Below are 21,458 nucleotides of genomic sequence, written 5' to 3'. Positions count from 1 at the left end.
TTCCCTGAAAATTATACATGAAATTTTATTTGTAGCACCCAAAAACTTTTAACTATGACTCTACAAATAATAATAATAATACAGGGTGTTCTAAAAGTGTGAAAACACTCTAATAAGTGGTAAACGCTTAAAAATATAACCAAAGAAACAACGTAGGTGGGAAATAGAGATGGGGGAAATGTTTAATGGCACATCACAATAGCATCAGTCATTCGAGTTTTATGTAATTGTCTTACATGAAAATCATAGCATGTGATACGCGTATGGAATTTTAATAGCAATTTTTCGCAGAAATTAAATTATTTTTGCTCTAGCGCTAACAACTACGAAGTTATGAGATGATTGCTCATTTGTTGTACCTGACAAAAGAAAAATAGTCATACGACAAATACCACTCACTATTACACGATGTATTCAATGCGTTCTCCATTCCAGTCGATTATCAGATGCATTCTGAGTTCGCAATGACGCAAAATGTCGACTCTATTGTTAGAACAAGCGTCCACAATTCATTTCTTTAGATGTTGAACATCCTAATTTTCAGTACATATATAAAGGTAACCAAGAACGTTCTGTCGCTTTTTATGGCGACTGTGTTCAATTGGCCCTCACACCGTGAGTTGAATGCGAATGGAGATAAGGCGAAGGCCATTTATTAGGGTGGGTATATCCAACATACTACCTGGTTATGGCAGTTCAGTTACATCGTGAACTTGCGTAAGGACAGAGTGAACATGGAACCTCCACAGAGCGTCATAAGTGCGTGTATACTGTACGAGTTCAAACTGGGGTCAAACGCGCTGCAGCGGGGCGGAAGATATGCCAGGCCTTTGGTGAGGGTGTCGTGACTACACGGACAGTGCAGAGGTGGTTTAACAAGTTTCAGAACGGTGAAGAAACACTCGAAGACGCACCACGTACCGGAAGACCAACACATGTCCAAAATGAAGATCTTGAGGCAGCAATTGAGACGAACAGTGACCAGACATGTGAGAAACTGGAACTACAATTCAGTGTAAGTGGAGAAACCATTGGGCAACACCTCCATTAACTTGGGAAGCACTACGAGTTGGGTCGAAGAGTCCCACATGATTTGATTCCGGGCCAGAAGGCAACGCGAGCAGGCACCTGTGTTCCTTTGCGGTCTCGTCTGAGGAAGGAGTCATTTCTGGACATGGTGTTGACATGTGATGAGAAGTGTGTTCTATACAAAGCTCCACGGCGCCGTCATCATTGGTTAGCATTTCATGAACCGGTTCCAAAACAGCCGAAACCAGTACTGCACCATAAGAAGGTCGTCCTGAGTGTTTTGTATACTGCTCGCGGCATTGTGCATCAGGAACTGCTACCAGCTGTTCAGAGCACCAATGCAACTGTGTACTATCAGCACTTGAGCCGTGCTCAAGGAAAACTCAAAACTCTGGAACCAGCACTTCTGAATCGCAAAGGGGTCGTCCTCTTACAGGGCAACGCTAAACAATACATGGTTAGGATGACCCGGAACACCATTCTTTGCTTTGGATGGGAAACACTATTGCATCCGCCATACTCCCCGGACCTTGTACCATCCCATTATCACTTGTTCCATTCCTTTGGACAATCGCCTTAAAAGACGCTAGTTCAAATCCCTAGTGGAGTTGCAAAATCCACTTGATACCTTCTTCGCTTCACGGCCCAGCAAGTTCTACCGCGATGAAATCCATGGCCTTCCAGAACGTAGGCAGAAGGTCGTCGATGTTAATGGGGACTATTTTTGATCTTCCATGTACGTCTTAGGTGACGTATTGATGTTCGAAGGTGGTGGGTGAAAAAGAGACAGATCTTTCTTGGTTACCTTTATACAACAGGTTTCACAAGGCCCCACAGGTACTAGTCCAGTGACGTCAAATTAGAGGAACGAGAAGGCCATTCCACAGCACCTCGTCGACCAATCTACGCATGAGGAAATTGCTAATCGAGGTACTTCAGACACAGGTACTGTAATGGGGTAGGGCGCCATCGTGCTGGAAGAACTTAGGGAATGACCGATCATCCGACAGGAGTGATGGCAAGATGTCGTCTCCAATTTGCGTTATAACCTATTGCCATTAGGGTCCCGTCGATGAAGAATTCATTCACAACACGAGTCCGACACACACCACACCACATATCAGACTGCAGAGAACACCTGCAGATGCCTTAAAGCAATGCGGATTACCATCCTACCAGTACCGCAATTTTCAATTTGGTAGGACAAATACATGCTGAGATATTCAAAACAACGTAAACGCTTGGAATTGAGAAAACGCAAAATGGTGGCAGCCGCTGCGTCGCCATACGAGTCGAGCGGCAATTTTCCTTTTTTCTCGACCACTTAGCATGGATTGACCCATATGTCTATCTATACCATATATACCATATACCCATTCCTTCCTAAACCGTAAGTGAATCAATAATTTGAATTAAGTTTCCGGCCACAAGCAATATGTTCTAAATCTGATTTTTAATATTTTCGTTGTTTCTTTTTGTTTTTAACTTCTCTTGTAATAATAATACTTGTTATGTGGTAGGTAGCCGTTGTGGCCCAGTGGTAGAGCGTTCACCTGTGGTGCATGGGGTCCCTAGTTAGATCCCAGCTCGCGCCAAGTGAACTTTGTGGTGGACAAACACCATGAACGTACGTTTTTTCCAGATTCTCCCGTTTCCTCCCACATTCTTCATTCCACCATTTCATTCATCTTAATATCCTACGGTTGTGCCTTTTAGCTGAAGGAGACGGGTGACTAATGACAGTGAATAATTGTGAAAAGGTCATTTTTGCTATTCCATCTGCGAAACAAAATTAAGAGCTTCCTTGTGGCTGTATCATCCATCAGCATAGACCTACGCATAAGCTGTTGGTCCGCATCTCAGACAGCCTCGATGCTGAAGGACGTGAAATTCCAAATCAATCAAAAATCCAAAGAAAATTCGACTCTGTGGACTTATATCGGCATTAAACTTTCATGTTACCTTTACTTAATCTTATACTTACCGTTCTGATAATCCCTGGCTCTTCTATTGTAGGACTAGCGCACTATTGAAGTCATCAGTTAAGAATTATGATCTTCCCAAAATAAAAGGGGCCCTATTCAGAGTAAATTTATCGTCGTGTTAAGAATTTGACTAATATATGATGCTAACTAATGTATTTAGAAACGCATTAGTGAAGTTACTAATGATTTATATCGAAAGAGGCCAGCTGTGACTTTTTCGCAGGGTTGTCCAGACACATTAGAAGAAATTACACTAAGAGTGACTAATATCTTCTAATGTGCTTGGACAACCCTGCAGCAAAGTCGTGTTGACTTTTTCGATAGGTATAAGTCGTTGCTTATTTCATTAATATGTTTTCAAATACGGAAGTTAGCATCACGCGTTAGTGAAAATCTTAATACCGCAGAAAACGAAACCCAAGATGTGCCGAATAAACAGAGCCAATATTAAAAATAAACAAAGAACAATTGCCACCAGGTTGGCTAGAAACAAGGACTAGTTTTCCACTACTGTAACAAACATTTGCGTTTTATTATCGTTTAGGATTAGTTAGTTGAATTTCAGTTTATTGTCTGGAGGTCTTACTACACTTTGATATCAAGTCTTACACGGAAATAATGACAAATTCGCGCACTTTCACCTCACATACAATACTTGGTCCTCTCCTGTTCTAATATGCATGTACGTATAAACTTAGGTACAAACAACGTGTACAAAACAAAACAAACAAAAAAAAACAGTAAATTTCATGTTTAAAAGTATGATAAACTATCGAAATTAGGATTTTCAAAATTCGCTTTCATTTAAAAAGAAATTAATTTGGAGTTGAAATCTAGTTTTGAAATCTGCAGTCTTGAAACACTTCCTAAGTTACAAGTATCCACCAACATACGTAGACAGACTTTATATTGTAGTAGCAGAAGTTCCCTGTTAGGTGTGGAGAATATATTTGTGCAAAGGTATTTACTTTTAAATAGATTTCCCAAACAGCTAGTAATTACTAATAAATGTCAATACTATCTTTTTCACCGTCAATATTTGGCTTGTACAACAATCACAAGCTTCTATAATTAAACAGGAACCTTGTATTCCGCAAGACATTCTAATAACGTAAGCAGGGCCGTATGTTGAATCCTGGAAACTACGCGTTCGCAGGAGGCGCCAGGTGAAGAGGGCGCCAAACTTGAAAACGAATGTTATGTTTCATATGTGAATATTTATTAGGGAAAATGTTGGGATGAAAAATTTTCCAATAGCTCCAAATAAATATTGTACAGACTGAAATACAGATAAAATACATCAAAAGGATAACAGAGTCGAATCTTTGCGTGGTTGGCTGTAAAATTCCCCTTTACAATACATTAATTAGCGCCAATGACACACTCACAAGTGATGCTAGTTTGAGGAAAATTTCCCACGGCACAGGGAGACTTAGAGGAGATTTTTTTAAAGAGGGGGGAAGGGAAATTTTACAATATGAGATAAAATATAGGAAAAGTTAGCTTTTCAATAGATGTTATATTAAACATTACAGCAGTACGACCAAAGACAGCGGCATTCTTTCCACAATCCCATCATATGCACAAAATATAAATGTAACAGAACCTTCATTTCTCTTCCAACAACCCTTCCGCGACCTTGCTAGAGAATATCATTGCCAAATATGTCTTCGAAATGGATATGGATCAACAAACAAAATCAAGTCAACTGGTCTTGTTGCTTATGGATTGGGTGGCATTTATTACAGTAGAAACAAATGTGTTCAAGGGTGCTCCGCCTTGTCATAAACAGTGTCCCTGCAAAGTGCTTCGGTTCAATGAGAACAGCTAAGGGTTGATTGTTTTCACTTTTCGATGGAACTTTGTTTTCCACATAATAATGGCCGACGATAAGAAATCAAGTAGACTATTCTAGCGGAAAAGAAAGCTACGAAACTTGAAAGAAGATGAGAGGCAAGCGAAGACACTAAAAAAATTCTTTGAGCTTCTGGGCAAAATTTTGAAAATTATAATCGTACAAATGTTGAGGTGGGGGAGTTGTCAATACCAGTTCTGCTAACTTAGCATCTACAAGTCAACAAACTTCTGAAACGGTAAGTTTATTTTACTTGATTACAGTGATTTAATCGTTAAATTAAAATGGAATGGACACGGCCTCTTCGGTTACAGGTCTGAGTTAAATTTAGTGTATTTCAAAATTTGATTGCACACAATTAGTTTTCACGCAGTATATGTGTATATAAGTCGAAAGGGTAACTGTAATCGAAAGGTTATTAGGATTATAAGTAACTTTTTTTTTTTAAGAAGTCTGTTAATCACAGCAGTGTATACATATGCTCGTATTATAACAGTATAACAATCATTATCAATCCATTCTCTCGAATTAAATTCAGATGAAGTGATATTTTTAAACATTTGAAAATAGTCCTAATGCAAAGTAGAGTTTTGATTATTAGTTACTTGTGATCAGGGTTGCACCGACAGAGGTGTCCGAGAGTCTGGATCCAGAAATAACTCAATTTCAGGGGCAAATACACAAAATTATTTGCATTTTGTAGGCTACACCGAAAAATCTTCAGATCCAAAAAAGAAATCTTGGGTGAGCGATTGTGCTTATTTAATAAAGAATACTATAATTATTAAAATTGAAACTTACTTACTTATTCATCCACAATCAATTAGTTCTATTCTATTCTATTTATCTCCCTCGCGGGAGATTTTATAACTAAAAGTCACAGCACTAAGGCCAAGTTGACTGCTTCACTAGAATTGTTTTAAATATTTTTGTTATTATAATTGTAGAAGATGGCCCGTTCCAAAATGGACGAGTTGGCCTGTTTCGAATAGTTCTGTTTCCACACTAGTTTGTGAATTAAAAAGGAAGGCAGAAGCGTAGAACATACAAAAAATTATGTAAATCACTATAAAAATTGTAATGCACTAAATTATGTCCAAAATTGAAATTGTTGTTAAAAATGAGATTGAAATAATTGAAGAGTATGACGCTCCATTGTGTAGAACATTCTACGCCATCTTTATTTACTCAATCAATTAGTTATGATTTCCCCATTTTTCGTTAATGTTCACAGGGAGACTACAGATGCTGAAGAAATTTGCAATTGTAACAATTATTTCAAGAATGTTTGTCCATTACAACTTTCTACTCTTTTATTATCACTTAGGTAGGGGCGCCGAAATATTATTTGTTTACTCTTAAGAAATGTCTAGAACCGGCTCTGAATGTAAGCCACCCTTGGCTTTACATTAAATCTAATATATCAATTGCCACTCTTGGCTCATTTAGCTAAATATCAATTTCTTCACCCACTTAAGGTTCCATTTCTACAACTCAATTACACATATAAACAATCACATAGTTAAGCTCTTCATTTTCCTGTCTTGTCTTCTTCACCATTAACGGTCTTTTTAATTAATAGATGCATCAGCCTTATTGGCCAAGTATGCTATAAATGTGTGTGTAACTCGAATGACTTATTCGAAAATTGAATTACTTGGATTGAAAAAATGTAAAGAAGTTTACAAATGGCGGATGACGCCATTTGTATTTTTGGGCCGACTTTCGAGTCGAATTGCCCGCAATATATAGTAAGAAAATGTAGTAAAGTAAAAATTGTAACTGTGCTTACTCAAGATCAGGAATAACAGTTTGTCAAATTCAGGTAAAGAAATGTATAGTCACAATAGGGTGTAATAATAGTCCAAATGTGGAGGAGTTTCAAGGGGACGAAGACGGAGTTACTCAGATAGTCAGGGTGTAAAACTTGGAAAAGTGAAAAATAAATGAAATGAAGATGTGTAAAATAGTTGTAGATGAATGTGGATGTTTTAATTAATATTTGTAAAAGTGTATAAAAAGTGTACAATGAGAAATGTTCACTTTATCCACTTCCTCTTCTGCACCTCACTTTAAGAGATGTTATCACTATGACATGCACCCCGGGACCCCCTCTTCATTTTCTCTACATACTAATTTTTAACACTTTTCCCTCGCAACATCTTCCTGGGTATCACCTAAAAACGAACTCCACCAGCTGAATCCCAACATTCCCGTTTTTAAGCACTTTGTGAATAAAAAAACAAAATTTAAATACAATAGAAATTTTCTCCTTTTCTCTTATGAGCATAATTTTCGAAATATATATATTCCTAATTTCTAATGAATTTACATACGAAATTTCACACCTTCAACTTAAATTGGGATGCGCACGAGACGAAACGAGACAAAATTCGAGACGAGACACAGCTCTTTCAATAGAGAAATATACATTTTTCGAGTCAAGACGTCACTTTTTCAGCACATTTTCGAAAACGAAACAGCCTCAAATCTTGTCTCGTGCGCATCCTTAAACTCAAATGAATCCTCACATTGAACACTTTCTCAATTAAAAAAAAAAAATACAAAATTTGAATATTATAGTAATTTTTCTCATTTTCTCGTTCATGAGCAGATTCTCGAATACGCTGAAAATACATAGGTCTATTCCCTTTTCTTCACTAGGAGTTTATGTATATACTAACCTTTGGCTAGCTGTGGGCTCCACCCCCAGACCCTCGCGTTTGCTCGGCCTACGGCCTCGTATCTCTTACGTATCAGCATTTGCATCAAGAGTGAATTTAGTGCATTTGCTTTTCATATTTGCTAAATTTGGTCCAGCTGGGAGTTTCGTCCCCTGATACCTCTTAAATCCACAATTCTACCAAATTTCAACTTTTTCCTATTTCAACTATCTAAGAGATTTTGTATCACAAGAAAACGCCCATTTAAATGGTATTGGGATTTCTTCATCCTCCCCTTTAGACCCCTAAAAACTAAAAATATTCACTTTTGGCAATTTTCCTGTCGGTTAGTCCTGGAAGGCTACAATCATACGAAATTTCATTATTCTAATCCTGCCGGAAGTGCCTAAACATTTTAGAGTGTAGAAGACGTCCCATATAAATAACATGGGAAAGGTCTTTTAGTTCCCCACAAAACCACTCTACGGTTGAAAATTTTTATTTTTAGCGATTTACTTAGTTAACACTAACAAAAACATATAAACATACTGAATTTCAAATTTTTATTCCAAGTGTCTAAAATACGAGATTATAACTAAAAAAAAAAAAAAAAGACAATTTAATAACATGGGGAAATTCTTCATCCCTCTTTAGACCCTCTAAAAATTAAAAATATTTACTTTTGGGAATTTTTCTGTGGGTTTGTCTCTAAAACCTACAATCATGTCATTGTAGCCCTACAGGAAGTGTCCAATAATTTGGGGGTATAAAAGATGTCCCATATAAATAACGGGAAAGATTTTTCAATTCCCTATAAAATCACTCTAAAGTTGGATTTTTCTTTAAAATGTTTACTGATCTACTTAGGTAGTGCTAACGAAAACGTACAAGCATACCGAATTTCAAGTTTTTATTCAAATTCTAAGTACCTAAAACATGAGATTATAGGTCAAAGAAAAAGGTCCATTAAAGTAACATGGGGAAATTCTTCATCCCCTGTTTAGACTTCGTAAAAATTAAAAATATTCACTTTTGGCAATTTTCCTGTCGGTTAGTTGCGGAAAGGTACATGCCAAATTTAATCATTGTTGCCCTACAGAAAGTGCTCAATAATTCTCTTGATTTTCAATGAATCCAGAGTTTCATCTCCTCTAAGGGTGGCACGATGCCTCAGTGGTAGAGTGCTTACCTATGGTGTGTGGGGCACTTGGTTCGATCCCCGGCCAAGTACAAAGTTTGTGGTGGACAACATAATGCCCGTGAGTTTTCTCAAGGTAATCTCGTTTCCTCTTACATTCTCATCCCATAAATTCTTCCATCATCATTCACTTGCCTTGTCTCCCTTAGTCTAAAGGACATAATCGTGGGACGTTAAACTTAAAGATTTCATTTATTATCTCCTCTAACTTCATATTATTGAGATACTTATTTCTTGGCAGAATATAAACCTCCTTTAAGATACGTGATTATTATTTTTTAAATCATTTTTCTTTTTTTATCTCTGGCTTTCGTGACATGGGAGGTGTTCTCTTTAAATTTCATGCTTCTGCCCATAGCATGCACCACACATGACCTGGCCGATCATGAGTCACTTTATGCTCGATGATGGTGTTATACAGTGTAAGAGTATAAATATACAAGAACTGCAACGTACAAACTATGGTTTCGCGCAGGTAAATCCATGTGTTTTTGTTTTGCGCACAGTGAAGAAAACTATGGGAAATTCCCACTCGTAACATTAATGTTGGGAGAAAAGAAAGAGTAAACGCTCTTTAATGAGAATATGCACATCATATGTTGATTTATGTCAGTGAAATTAATTACTCAAGTTCAGTTTATATTAATAACACAACATTATAACAAAATATAATCAAAGATTTAGCTTCCACTTTCTGACTCATAGTTTAAAGGGTAAGTAGGAGGATAAAGGAAGAAACTAAAAAAAGGCGAGAAAACCCACGGACACAATGTCATATCGTGGGATCGATCCAAGGACCATCACATCAGAGGTAAGCGCTTTACGACTAAGCTATAAATTTGTGGGTAGGAGGCAAAATGTAATTTGGAATGGAGATAAGACCAAGATTGACCAATGCCAGCATATTTTTAGTATTTAAAGGAAAGACAAGGGCGTTGCATTGAGTAATGGTTAGATCGGAAATAATTCTGATTCGGTTCCTCTTACTTTATCTACTCTAAATGTCTTTTTCCACTTCAAAGTGCGTTATGCACGAGTATTAAGTCTTATAGAACACCTATTCTCCTCTGTCTTTACATAGGCGTAGCCGGAAATATTCGATGGGAGGGGATGTCACAAGTGTAATAAAATATCAATAATAATTATTACTATTATCTTCTTATTGTGTTTCGTAGAATACATGTTCACTTCTTTTTCTGATATTGTCCCTCTCCTGAGAACCATGTTTCCCCACTCCTTCATGAGATGAAATCTTTGAGTTTTACTTCCCATCATTATGCCGGCTAGGTTAAAGGAGACGGATGAGAAATGAATGAAACGCTGGAATGAAGAAAGTGGGAGGAAACGGGAGAATCCCGAGGAAACCCACGCACGCGGTGCTTGTTCACCGCAAAGTTCACTTGGCGCAAGCGGGGACCGAACCAGGCACCCCACGTACCACAAGGGAACACTCTACCACTGAGCCACCGCGGCCCCCACTCCTTGTTCTTCAGATTTCAAATAAATGATTCGACATCCCTACTGTCTGTCCATTTCACTGGAATACGGCAGTTTGAATGTAGTTTTCTTCCTCTACACAAAAATACTAAAGTATTTAGGCTTACAACCCCTGAAAGATTTTGTAGCGTTCTGTAAGACACAATATTTTCTGTACGAAACCGTGGAAATGTAGTACTACAATGGGAAATATAACCCGGATCTCCCGTCCAGTGCTGGTAAAGTGCGATAATTCAAGTGATCCTTAATATATTTTCTTCCAGTTTCGATTAGTTGCAACATTAAATTAACACTCAAATCACTAGAAATGATAAGGACTATATTTAATTTCGATAAATAAAAAAGAAAGTCCTTTGCCCTCCCTGCTATAATATATAGCTTATTCGCATCTTCTAAATACTCGGAAGTCAAGTAATGGCATAGAGAAAAATATGTATAAATTAACCCTCCTCCACATACAGATATTGTTGCTAGTTCCAAGATTTAACAAAACTGAAATCCCTTTCATTTTAATAGTATACTATAAGAAAGATTCAATTGCAAGGATTGCATTTCTCACCAACTTCCCTCGATACGCCACTGTATCCGTGTATAAATAGTCATCAGAACGAAAACTGAAAAGATAGCGAGAAGCGGTTTTCTGATATTGATTCAATATCCCAGGAATAGAATGCTGTCCGTCTTTGTACTCTATTCCACCAACACTATTGATTGCTCAGAGCATAAACGGTGAAATATAGCTACAAATGGTTATATATACACATGAAGTTGGATAAGATTGCAGATGGATTAAATTCTCCAGACGCTGAATCAACTATAAAATACATTTCTCGTTATCTATTACCGTTTTGATTCTCTGGAGATCAGTGTTGAGACCAGAGATGGTTGTTTTCTACCACTTCTGGCTTGAATAAAAGGTTGAGAGAGAAGAATGAACCTATCCCTGTATCGCTAAATCGATTTTAGAAAACTTTTCTTTGTATTTGTTACCGTTTTTCCTCTGATACCTATCCACAGATGAACATAGCCATACTATAAGGCTTTCCATACTCATGCATAGCATAATTTGGAAGCTTAAAATCAACTCCAGAAGCCAGCCTGTACTGAGTTATATATGTAGATCATTAATGGTTTAGAAATTTAAAATAAATTTCAACAAACGTGTATGATCAGCCTTGAACTATTCAGTAAACATGAGAGAATCATTTAGTGATAGGAAATGTTGAAACAGTCCTCCTGCAACACAACTGAACCCATCACTTCATATTCTGTGATGTTAACTGTAATGTGTAAACTGTGATGTTTTAACTTCCTTGCTGATGGTCCATCCTAGTTCATCAGTGTTCTTGCACGACTTCTATATGCCCTACTCTTTACTTATGGATGGCATCATAGGAGAAACTATGAGAGGTTTGGTCAAGAGGTTGGGGAGGCCAATGTTTTTTTGAGATTATGATGAGGTCATCAAAGATGAGTTACATGGAGGTGTTTCAACATATGACATATAGCGCCATCTTATTGTATTAATATCTTCGAGTTATTCTGCAAGTTTATTGAATATAATAAAGCTAAATGAGAGCAAGAATTCTGAAAATAGACTCTGTATATCAGACACCAACTTTTTTCCGGATTCAGTATTTTTTCGACAGTAATACTGAGATTTTTGTAGCTCAATATCGGTTGTTTTGAGTGACTAAGAATGATCAGGAATGAAGCTATTCTTCAGCAAACATCACAAAATATATTGAGACACACTGATCTCTTTGCAAGATGCTAGAGGATACATCGAACTTTGACATGACCAAGTGATTGTCTTCACATTTACTGTATAATTCAGAACTGATTATTGAATATACAGTAAAGTCCCGATTATCTGCAAGTGAGATGATCCGCGGTGAGGATTATCCTTGAGAGTCGCGAAAAAACTTTTAATCCTGCTGCAATCGCACTCAATTATTTTTCACAAGTAGTCGCTGTGGACTGACATTCCCCATGCAAATAAGCACTGTATGTTCTAAAAGATAAAAGTAAATTGTATTGTGAGAAATCAATATTCCCAACAATAGTCCACGTTTCAAAGTGCAACTCTACTCTGCTAAGCAGAAGCCGATTGTTGTAAGGTTTGAGAAATGGAAATTGGGAAGAGTAATTTGTGTGGTAATACCCTTAAATTACATTAATTTTTCATTGCAGAGTGAGAGTCCGCGGGCTACCACTGGACGGTTAATTACGAATCTATAATAATAATAATAATAATAATAATAATAATAATAATAATAATAATAATAATAATAATAATAATAATAATACAAGCCAACAACCGTGAAAATACAATAAGACCCACAGTGCGAAGGTATCTACTCGTAATCCTATAGGCCTTCTCGGAATTTGAGTGAGTGAGAGGCTCTTGCACTTTTCTCTTCATCATGGCTTCCACATTCTCTGATCAATGACGTTGACAACATGAACAATACAAACAATATAACATGTTTTTATGGGAAATACTGTTTTTTTCCCTCGTGTTTGCACCTCATTTTTAGTCTTTTTTGGGTTATCCGCGGTGTCCTTACCACCCAATTCCGCGGATAATTGTGGCTTTACTGTACTTATTTAAAAGTAATACTTAACCGTTTTAGGGTTTTTGGTAACTTTCGTTACCATGGCGCAGTATCGTCTTTGATCGCTTGTTTAGTTTCTATAAAGGGTATTTAAGCCGTTTTTTTATTGGTCAAGTCAAGAATGGACCAAAGAATACCCCAGATGCGTTTCGGAACCGGATGGTCAACTTGGTGGCGCCAAGTGGGGGCGGAGGGGCGTGACTTTTTTTTCTTAAGGCAAATTTCAAATTTTTTTTTCACGCCTTTCTGGTTCTGGTAGAGCCAGGTACAGCCAGTACATTTGGTATGTGGATACATCTTCACCAGGTTTAATTCTGTACAAATCCCTATTTTCAATTTTCGACTCGGGAAGGTCGGATTTGGAGGCTATACGAAAACGTACCCATGTTTCTGTTTTAATAACGCCTTGTGTGTATACAACCCCATTACATCATAGTTGTGCGGGCTTATATAACTGCAGGGGATAAATGCCGGAGAATGTAGTTGGTACTTTCTCCCTGTCTTTCAATCAATGTTCTGAATTAAGAGTCGGCAATCCTGTTCTACGCTATTATGAGTTTTGGTTCCTAAGCTAGGATTTGGGAATCATGTTGAAGGCCCCCAAGTTTCTAGCCAAGTTACACACTGTGTAGGATGGAAACTTAATTTATGTATAAAATCCTAAGGAACTTTCGAGCATACGTGGACCACACAATAAACCATAGACGCAAGAAGTTTAGGATTTAGATTTCTGGGCTGTCGGCATGTATGGCCATTTAGTCAGTCATGTATGAGGGATGACGTCTCTCGGCGAGCAAACAATCCGGGGAAAGGGAAGGAAGAAGTTAGGTACCACCCCGGCATTTGCCTGGTGTGAATGAGGAAAAGCCAGGAAAACCTCATTCAGGATGGCTGGTCTGAGAAGGCATTTTACACTTTTTCGACCGAGTGCCCCACCGGGAATCGAACCCGGGACCGCTCGCACCGAAAACGAGAGCGTTAGCCACTACTTTAGAGGTACACCAAACACAATAAGTATCGTGTATATATATATATGAAATGAAATGAAATGAAATTTTTGAGTTTTACGTCCCACGGTTATGCCGGTTACGCTAAAGGAGACGGTGATGATGAGAGATGAATGAAATGGTGGAATGGAGAAAGTGGGAGGAAACGGGAGAACCCCGAGAAAACCCACGCCACCGCGGCCCCCCTATATATATATATATATATATATATATATATATATATATCTTGAATGATGCACCAGTGAATTACACAATAGTTAGGTCTTTGTCTTTTCCGAGGAAATTATATTTAGAGTATTTATGTAGTAGATAATTCCTAAAAGCTTTTAGTATTAATACAGAACACCATTAATTCTACGTTATCAATTGGCTATTTTGTGTAGTTAATGGATCTTTAATACAGTACTTGGATTGGCGTTAATTGACGCAATGCACTTAAATAGCTTAATTATATGAAAAGAAATCTTAAGCTTGCTCCTTGTATCCATGATGTTTTTGGTGGCAACACTGTTTCTAAGCAGCCAATACAATCTGGGTCTTTCATCACCTACTAGCTAATTCAGCCAACGTTCGTAATTGCAACCTGCCAATGATCACGCTTTGTATGTTCAGCAAATCACGGCCGCCAGCAGAGAAGAGAGAAAAAAACAGTGAAAGTGTTTGTGCTAATTTGACAGAGGCAGTGGAACGTGTTGCTCTTTGATTACAGTTATCCGCAGATACTATAGCTTGCTTCTTTAATTAGGATGATTGCCAGAGCGGCTTCAGAATGTCATTACTGTCTGGTTTTGAGTTCTTTCCAATAATTACAAATATGTTTTATACTGTAATAAATAAATAAATAAGTAAAAGATTGATTGATTAAGGTTCAATGGAAGTCATGTTTTCTTCACAAACAATATTAATGTGCGTGTTGTATTCGTGTGTAAAGTTTTTTTTTTTTTTTTTTTTTTTTTTAAACAAGATACAACTCAATTATTTCAGTATTTTCTGTAATTTCGATTTCTTTCCTTTCTCTTTTGCTCTTGAGTTTTCAATATTCGAAACATTGTTCATATTGATTATGTGCGTGGTTGATTGTTTCTTGAGGTGAGGTGAGGTATGTCAGTGCGGATATTAAATATCACTTCACCCGCAATACATCTGTACGTATTCACACCCGTATCCGCAGAAGCGGAGACGCACCAACGCACTCACAGGTTCGGACCCCCCAAAACTTTTCTAACTTAACATACATTTGTATACTTTCTTAATAAAACTATACTTGTTTAACAGGGAAATGATTGATGCAGGGCCAGATTAAAGGGGGGCTTAGGGGGCTATAGCCCCGGCCTACATGTGGACAACGGCCTCCACTCTGATCAAAATCTCATCTGGCTATCTAAAAAATCACGAAGACACAATCATCTTCATAAAATAAAATATGACAAAAAAAAAAAAAAAGAACATATTCCCTTAACTTGGCTACTGTACATTCACAGAAATGTATATGAAGTCAGCAAGGGCCACATATTTCTTGTAGCCCCGAGCCTCCATTTGGGTTAATCCAGCCCTGACATTGATGTGATAGAAAATTTAATCTTACTCTTTCCTTTATAAAAACAATCTGATTTTTTTTTTCTGAAAATATAGGTGAAAGTATTTTATAGTTACTTATCGGGTAAAAAATAATACCCGTTCAATACTACATAGGCGTTGTGTAACTATAATAATTTCAATAGTAATTTTAATGTAATAATTATAAATTACTGAGTTTGTAGTTAGTGAAACCTATCATATCATACTAATCAAATTCAAGCTAAATATTGCACTCGGTCGAAAAAGTGTAAAACGCTTTTTCAGGCCAGTCACCCTGAATGATGTATTCCTGGGTTTTCCTCATTCACACCAGCCAAATATCGAGATGGTACCTAACATACAGGTCACAGGTCGCTTCCTTCCTTCTCGGATAGTGTTATCGCCGAGGGACGACATCCCTCATACGTGATGGGCTAAAATGGCCTTAGATGCAGAAAGAACAGAAATCTAAATCCAAAATCCAAAATCAAGCTAAATATTCACCATATTACCCTCCAATTGTATTGTACGTCAACTACGTTAAATAAAATGGAATAAAACCCACAAATTACGAAATAAATGGAAAAAAGTATTTACTTACTGAAGCTCTCCTGAAGTGCTAGTTTCTGACAATAAATTGCCCAGTTGGTAACATCTGTGAAATAATTTTAGAGCACTTTTTATGAAAAAGAAAGCTTTATCTGAACATAGTCTGCTTTTTCTGTATCTCTACCGCTAACTGGTATTATTATTATCACATCGATATATGATATACATTTCCTATAGGTATCAGATAGCCTGAATTTTTTAAGAGTTATAAATTTTATATAAGTATTTCCGTTCATAATTAGATATAAAGTCCACCCTGGGCCACAAAGTGCACTTTTTTTATGAAAGGAAGTATTGACCACTTACGAGACTCCAAGTAAATGCGACAGACGTGGGGATCAACGATAGCGCAGTTACCTCTATTGCGTGGAGTTCCTTGTTCAATTCCAGCTTGTGCCAAGTAGACTTGATGGTGGACAAATATCGCGCTCTTGGATGTTTTCAAGATTCTTCCGTTTCCTCCCACTTTCTTCATTCCACCATTTTCTTCATTATCGTCATCATCACCGTCTCCTTTAGCCTCGGAGCATAATCATGATACATTAAAGTAAAGAAGACAGACGTGTAATGCTTTGTAGTGTTTTCCTTCAATTTATTATTGTTATTTCATTTCCCTTGTTATTCTCGTAGACACACCTGTTCACTTCCTTCTTCATGGAACCTATCACATAAAAAGGGTCAACAAGCTTTTGGCCGCATTTGAAGTCTTACAATAGATGGAAACTACAAACACAATGCAGCACTAGACGCGTGTACACACGTTAATTGACGGCGAGAATAAAGGAAGACTCGCCATTTCACTCTGTAATTTGCAACAATTTTCTAAGAAATCCATCTATTCAGTACGAGATGTGTAATCCCTTCACTAGAGAACAACTCAAATGAAAGTCGAATGATTTGATGCTCCCGTGGACTAACGTTGATTATGATAAGAGACGAGTTTGGATTTTCATAACGTTTAGTGATACACCCACCAATTTCAACTTTACCGGTCCCCGAACCCAGTTCGATTTTCAAGATTTTCACATAATAGAAACTGGATTAATCCGTTCCTGGGTGTCAGGAACTCGAATTTTCAAAATGACTTTAGCACTAAGTTCACTGGATTTTAAGATAAAGTATTAACTAATAAAATAATAATAATAATAATAATAATAATAATAATTGATTAGAAAGTGACTTTTTCGAACCCATGGCGAATACACAAATTTGTTATTACATTTACGAAAAACAGGCCGAAAAATCATTTAAAAAAAGCAATGAAAATCACAAGAGATGCTTTCATCACAATTTCCGACAACAAACTAAACAACAAAGGTTATGGTCCGAGAGCTGGGGAACGAACAACGTGAGGGGAGTTCGAATTCTGGGCCAAAATTACTAGATCTCAAAGGCACTATTGTCCTTGGACTAATTTTAGTGAGGAGTTTCTTTCAATGCTAAGAGCAATGAAACTACGATTTATCAGACACGGAATAGCAACCTCTGCTTGGGTTGAAGGTTCATTTGACTTTAGTTCTATACAGTGGCGGATCTGGAAGGTAAAAACTTGGCTAGCCAGTACCCAGACTATGATAGGTATGAATAAACTTTCAAAAGTATATAGATAGTAGTTGAAATTATTTTGTCACTGAAAAAACTGGGGGGCTTAGGCCCCCAGCCCTGGACTAGATCCCGCCACTGGTTCTATTTTGATTCAGCAGAGCTTCAGTTTCCTTTCGTTTCGAGTTTAGTTCTACTTGCATGCTGTACTTGATAGTTCTCCATTGCTTTCTTAACCGCAAATTTTCATTTGTTAAAACAGTTTCGAACATTTAGAACTGTCAAAAATATCCATAACAATCAGCACACTTCTCTCAGCTTGATTGAAGTCCCGAAATCAGGTGGCCGCAACCAGGGATCGAAATCAGGAAATATTGAACACAAAGAGATTGATCCTATCCGTAACAAAGAGTAAGACTATCTTTAAACAAAGTTTTTAGAAACTTTCATGAAGTCAACACAGAAGACGAAAACAAGCTCGAAGACCACGTTTTAGTAGGCTTTTATACTTGATAGCAATTCTTCCAGAATCTCAACTTCGAAATCTTTTATAGAATTTGTGTAATCTTTCCATTTGTACAGTTTATGGTTGTTAATGATTCGAACTTTGAAGACTGAAATTCAATCATAAGTTAGTAACAATAATAAAAATAAAAAAAAAATCGAAACAATATATCCATTTCATGGTTAACCTCAAAAACTGAAAATAAAACATTTCAGTTTTACATCCCGAGGTTATACCGTGTAGGCCAGTAGTTCTCAAAGTGGGATCCGCGGACCCAGGGCCGCCCACAGGGGGGATGTATGGCGCAAGCTGCGCCATTGATAAAAAATTTTGGGGGGGATTTTACTCTACTTTCGAACTAGCAATTTTACTGTCGGAATAGCATTAAAACACGATTTTGAGAAGATAATTTTCAAAAATGTTCCGGGGTGAACCCCCGTACCCTCTGCTTCGATACTCGATGAATGAAGTACCGCGCAAGTAGCCGTATGAAAGGAAAGGTTGGTTCGTTTTTAAGAGAGAAGGGCCGCCCACAGGAGGGATGAATGGCGCAAGTTGTGCCATCGAGAAAAAAATTGAGGGGAATAAAATAATTGGGGAAGAATTTTACTCTAATGTCGAATAAGTAATTTTGCTGTCGTCAGAATAACATTGGAACGCGATGCGATTTTTAAAAAAAAAATCTCGACAATGAATCCCCCTACCCCCTGCTTAGAAACTCTATGAATGAAGTACCGCGCAAGTTGCTATATGAAAGGATGGCGCCAAGTTCTGGTGAACAACAGTTACAAACACTCAAGGAATCACTTTCAAATTTAGATTTGAAACTTGCCTATGTTGTCTGTTGAAAGTTATAAAGTAGTTTGACATAATTGTGAGCTAGTGGTAACCATACAGACAACAGCCAAGTTTCAAATCTAAATTTGAAGTGAGCCAGTGAGTGTTTGTAACTGTTGTCCACCAGAACTTGGCGACTATTTTTGTGATTTCAATTCTTTTTAAGGTCACTCGTACTTGGCTCTTTTACAGGAATGTTTTTTGTTGGATATCACTTCTTTTTGTAGGCTAATTTCGATGATAACATTTTCTTTTGGTATCAAACTCAATAACTTGTAACTTGCGTCTTACTTTCCATGTACAAGGGAATTATATCAATATTTTGTAAAGAAAAAAAATAATACTACTACTTGTAAAAAAAAAAAAAAAAAAAAAAAAGAATACCTGTGCCATACACAGTGTGTAGAAGTTTTTATACCCTTCAATATCCTTATAGAACATATTTAGTATTGTACACTACCAAGACTACTAATAAAAGTAATGCCATTTTTATAATTACTACTGCCCCTACTACTACTACAAGCATTCTATAATACTACTACAGGAAATAAAAACAACAAAAATAACAATTACTAGTACTATAAAAACTACTGCTACACTGGGCAATTGTTTTTAGAGGACTTGAGTTTTGAGGAGGGAAGAGATTATTACTTTTGGGGGGGAGTGCGCCATCAGCTTTGGGGGGATGGGCACCCCTGCGCGGACCCCTGAGAGTCCGTGAGACCTAGCCAGGGGGTCCGCGGTGATAAAAAATTAAGATGTGTTGTAATAAAATGGAACTCACAGATGTTACGCCAGAAGTATTTTTTCAGTTACTAAAAAGAAAGCAATTAGAAATTATACCTACCTTTCTAAGTTTAAATGTTTCCTACTTTACTAAATTTCTGCCCTGAAGAAATTTCTTCTTTGTTATGGCGCCTTTTCAAAATTAATTGTACATTAACTGTACGACGCCTCGGAATTTCAGAGAGAAAATTAGAAACCCCTCCCAAAACATGTTCCTAGATCCGCCTTTGCGAGTAACTTTTGACTCATTGGTTTGTGTGTGCGCTGTGAGTACAAAGAGTTGTCTAAAAAGGCATTGCAACATTTGATGCCTTTCCCTACCACTTAGTTATGTGAGCAAACCTTTCCTGCTCTTTGCAGTATTAAAACTTTAAAGCGAAGTCGTCTTAATGTGGAATCGGACCTAAGACTGATGGTGACAAAATTTATTCCAGATTTCAATGCAATTATGGAAAAGCACAAAAAAATTCATTCCTCACATTAGTGACCCCACTTTTGAGAACATTGTTTATCAAGTGAATTTCCTTTTAAAAAATTAGTCTTGAAAGTTACGGCATTTTCAATTGAAATTTCGTTCACTAGGAAACAATAATGTGTCTTTAGAATAAATAACTTATTGTATGATTTTTCTTGATCTTTTTCTTGTCAGTGATAATTCTAATTAGTATATTTTTAATACCATGTGAAATTTCAGCATTGCAACGGGGTCCGCAGATCGCTTCCCGAATTTATAGGGGGTCCGCAGATTACTTCCCGTATGAACAGGGGGTCCGCGTTATAGGAAAGTTTGAGAACCACTGGTGATACTAAAGGAGATGGTGATGATGAGAATGAATGATATATGAAATAAATATTGTGTAGGAAACGGGAGAACTGTGAGAAAACTCATGCATATGGCAGCTGACACGAGCGGGAATGGAACCAGGGACCTCACGCAGGAGAGATGAACGCTTTACTACTGAGAGCCCGTCTCAATAGTTAATTGCATACTGCTTTTCAGCACCATGGATGCAAACTGTATTAAATGAAATAACTAACGCAAATCATTAATTGATGTAAAATCTAAAAATAAAATAAAATAAAAACATAAAGGAAATGGTAAATATACACACATGTGTGTCTGTGTGTCATTTCACCCTTGTTTTATTAGATTTTTCGTCAATTATGCTTAAGTTACAAAGGACTGTGGCTGTTTTCTGGTAATAAGAAAAAGTTATGTGTTTCGAAACGAAAATGGAGTGGACTTAAAATCGAGATAAAACGCAAATGAAATAGTAGCATTTTATTTATTTTTTTATTATAAATATTTGTTCAATTCATTCAAGAATATTCAAAGAATCAATCGACGAAAGAATTATTAGTTTGTACTGTAATATATTGCAAATATAAATGTTTCTAAATGTTCATTTTCTAAATGTTTCGAGGTTTTCGTCTTAAATTAACAACTAAAAGTCAAAAAAGAAGGGCTCAGGTTCCTGAATAACCTTAATGCTGTGTTCTAACAATACGGGCTACCATTTGCCATATTGATGCCCAGTATCATTCCTGAGAGTATCAAATATCTAATTCTTTATCAAAATATTTCTATTCGACAATTTCTTTCTTTAATATAGGTGACTGGAATTTCGGGCTGTACCTGATGAATTAAAACTTCAACTCTTGTATTGAACATTTAATTTATCAGATACAGCCCGAAATTCGAGTCACCTATATTACTGAGTTTTGTTATAAAATAGTTGTTTTGTAATAAAGTAATTTTAATGGAAAAAA

The sequence above is a fragment of the Thermobia domestica genome, chromosome 1 (assembly GCF_964235325.1).
Source record: "Thermobia domestica chromosome 1, izTheDome1.hap1.1, whole genome shotgun sequence".
NCBI lineage: Eukaryota > Metazoa > Arthropoda > Insecta > Zygentoma > Lepismatidae > Thermobia > Thermobia domestica.
Note: the sequence above shows the minus strand (reverse complement) of the source record.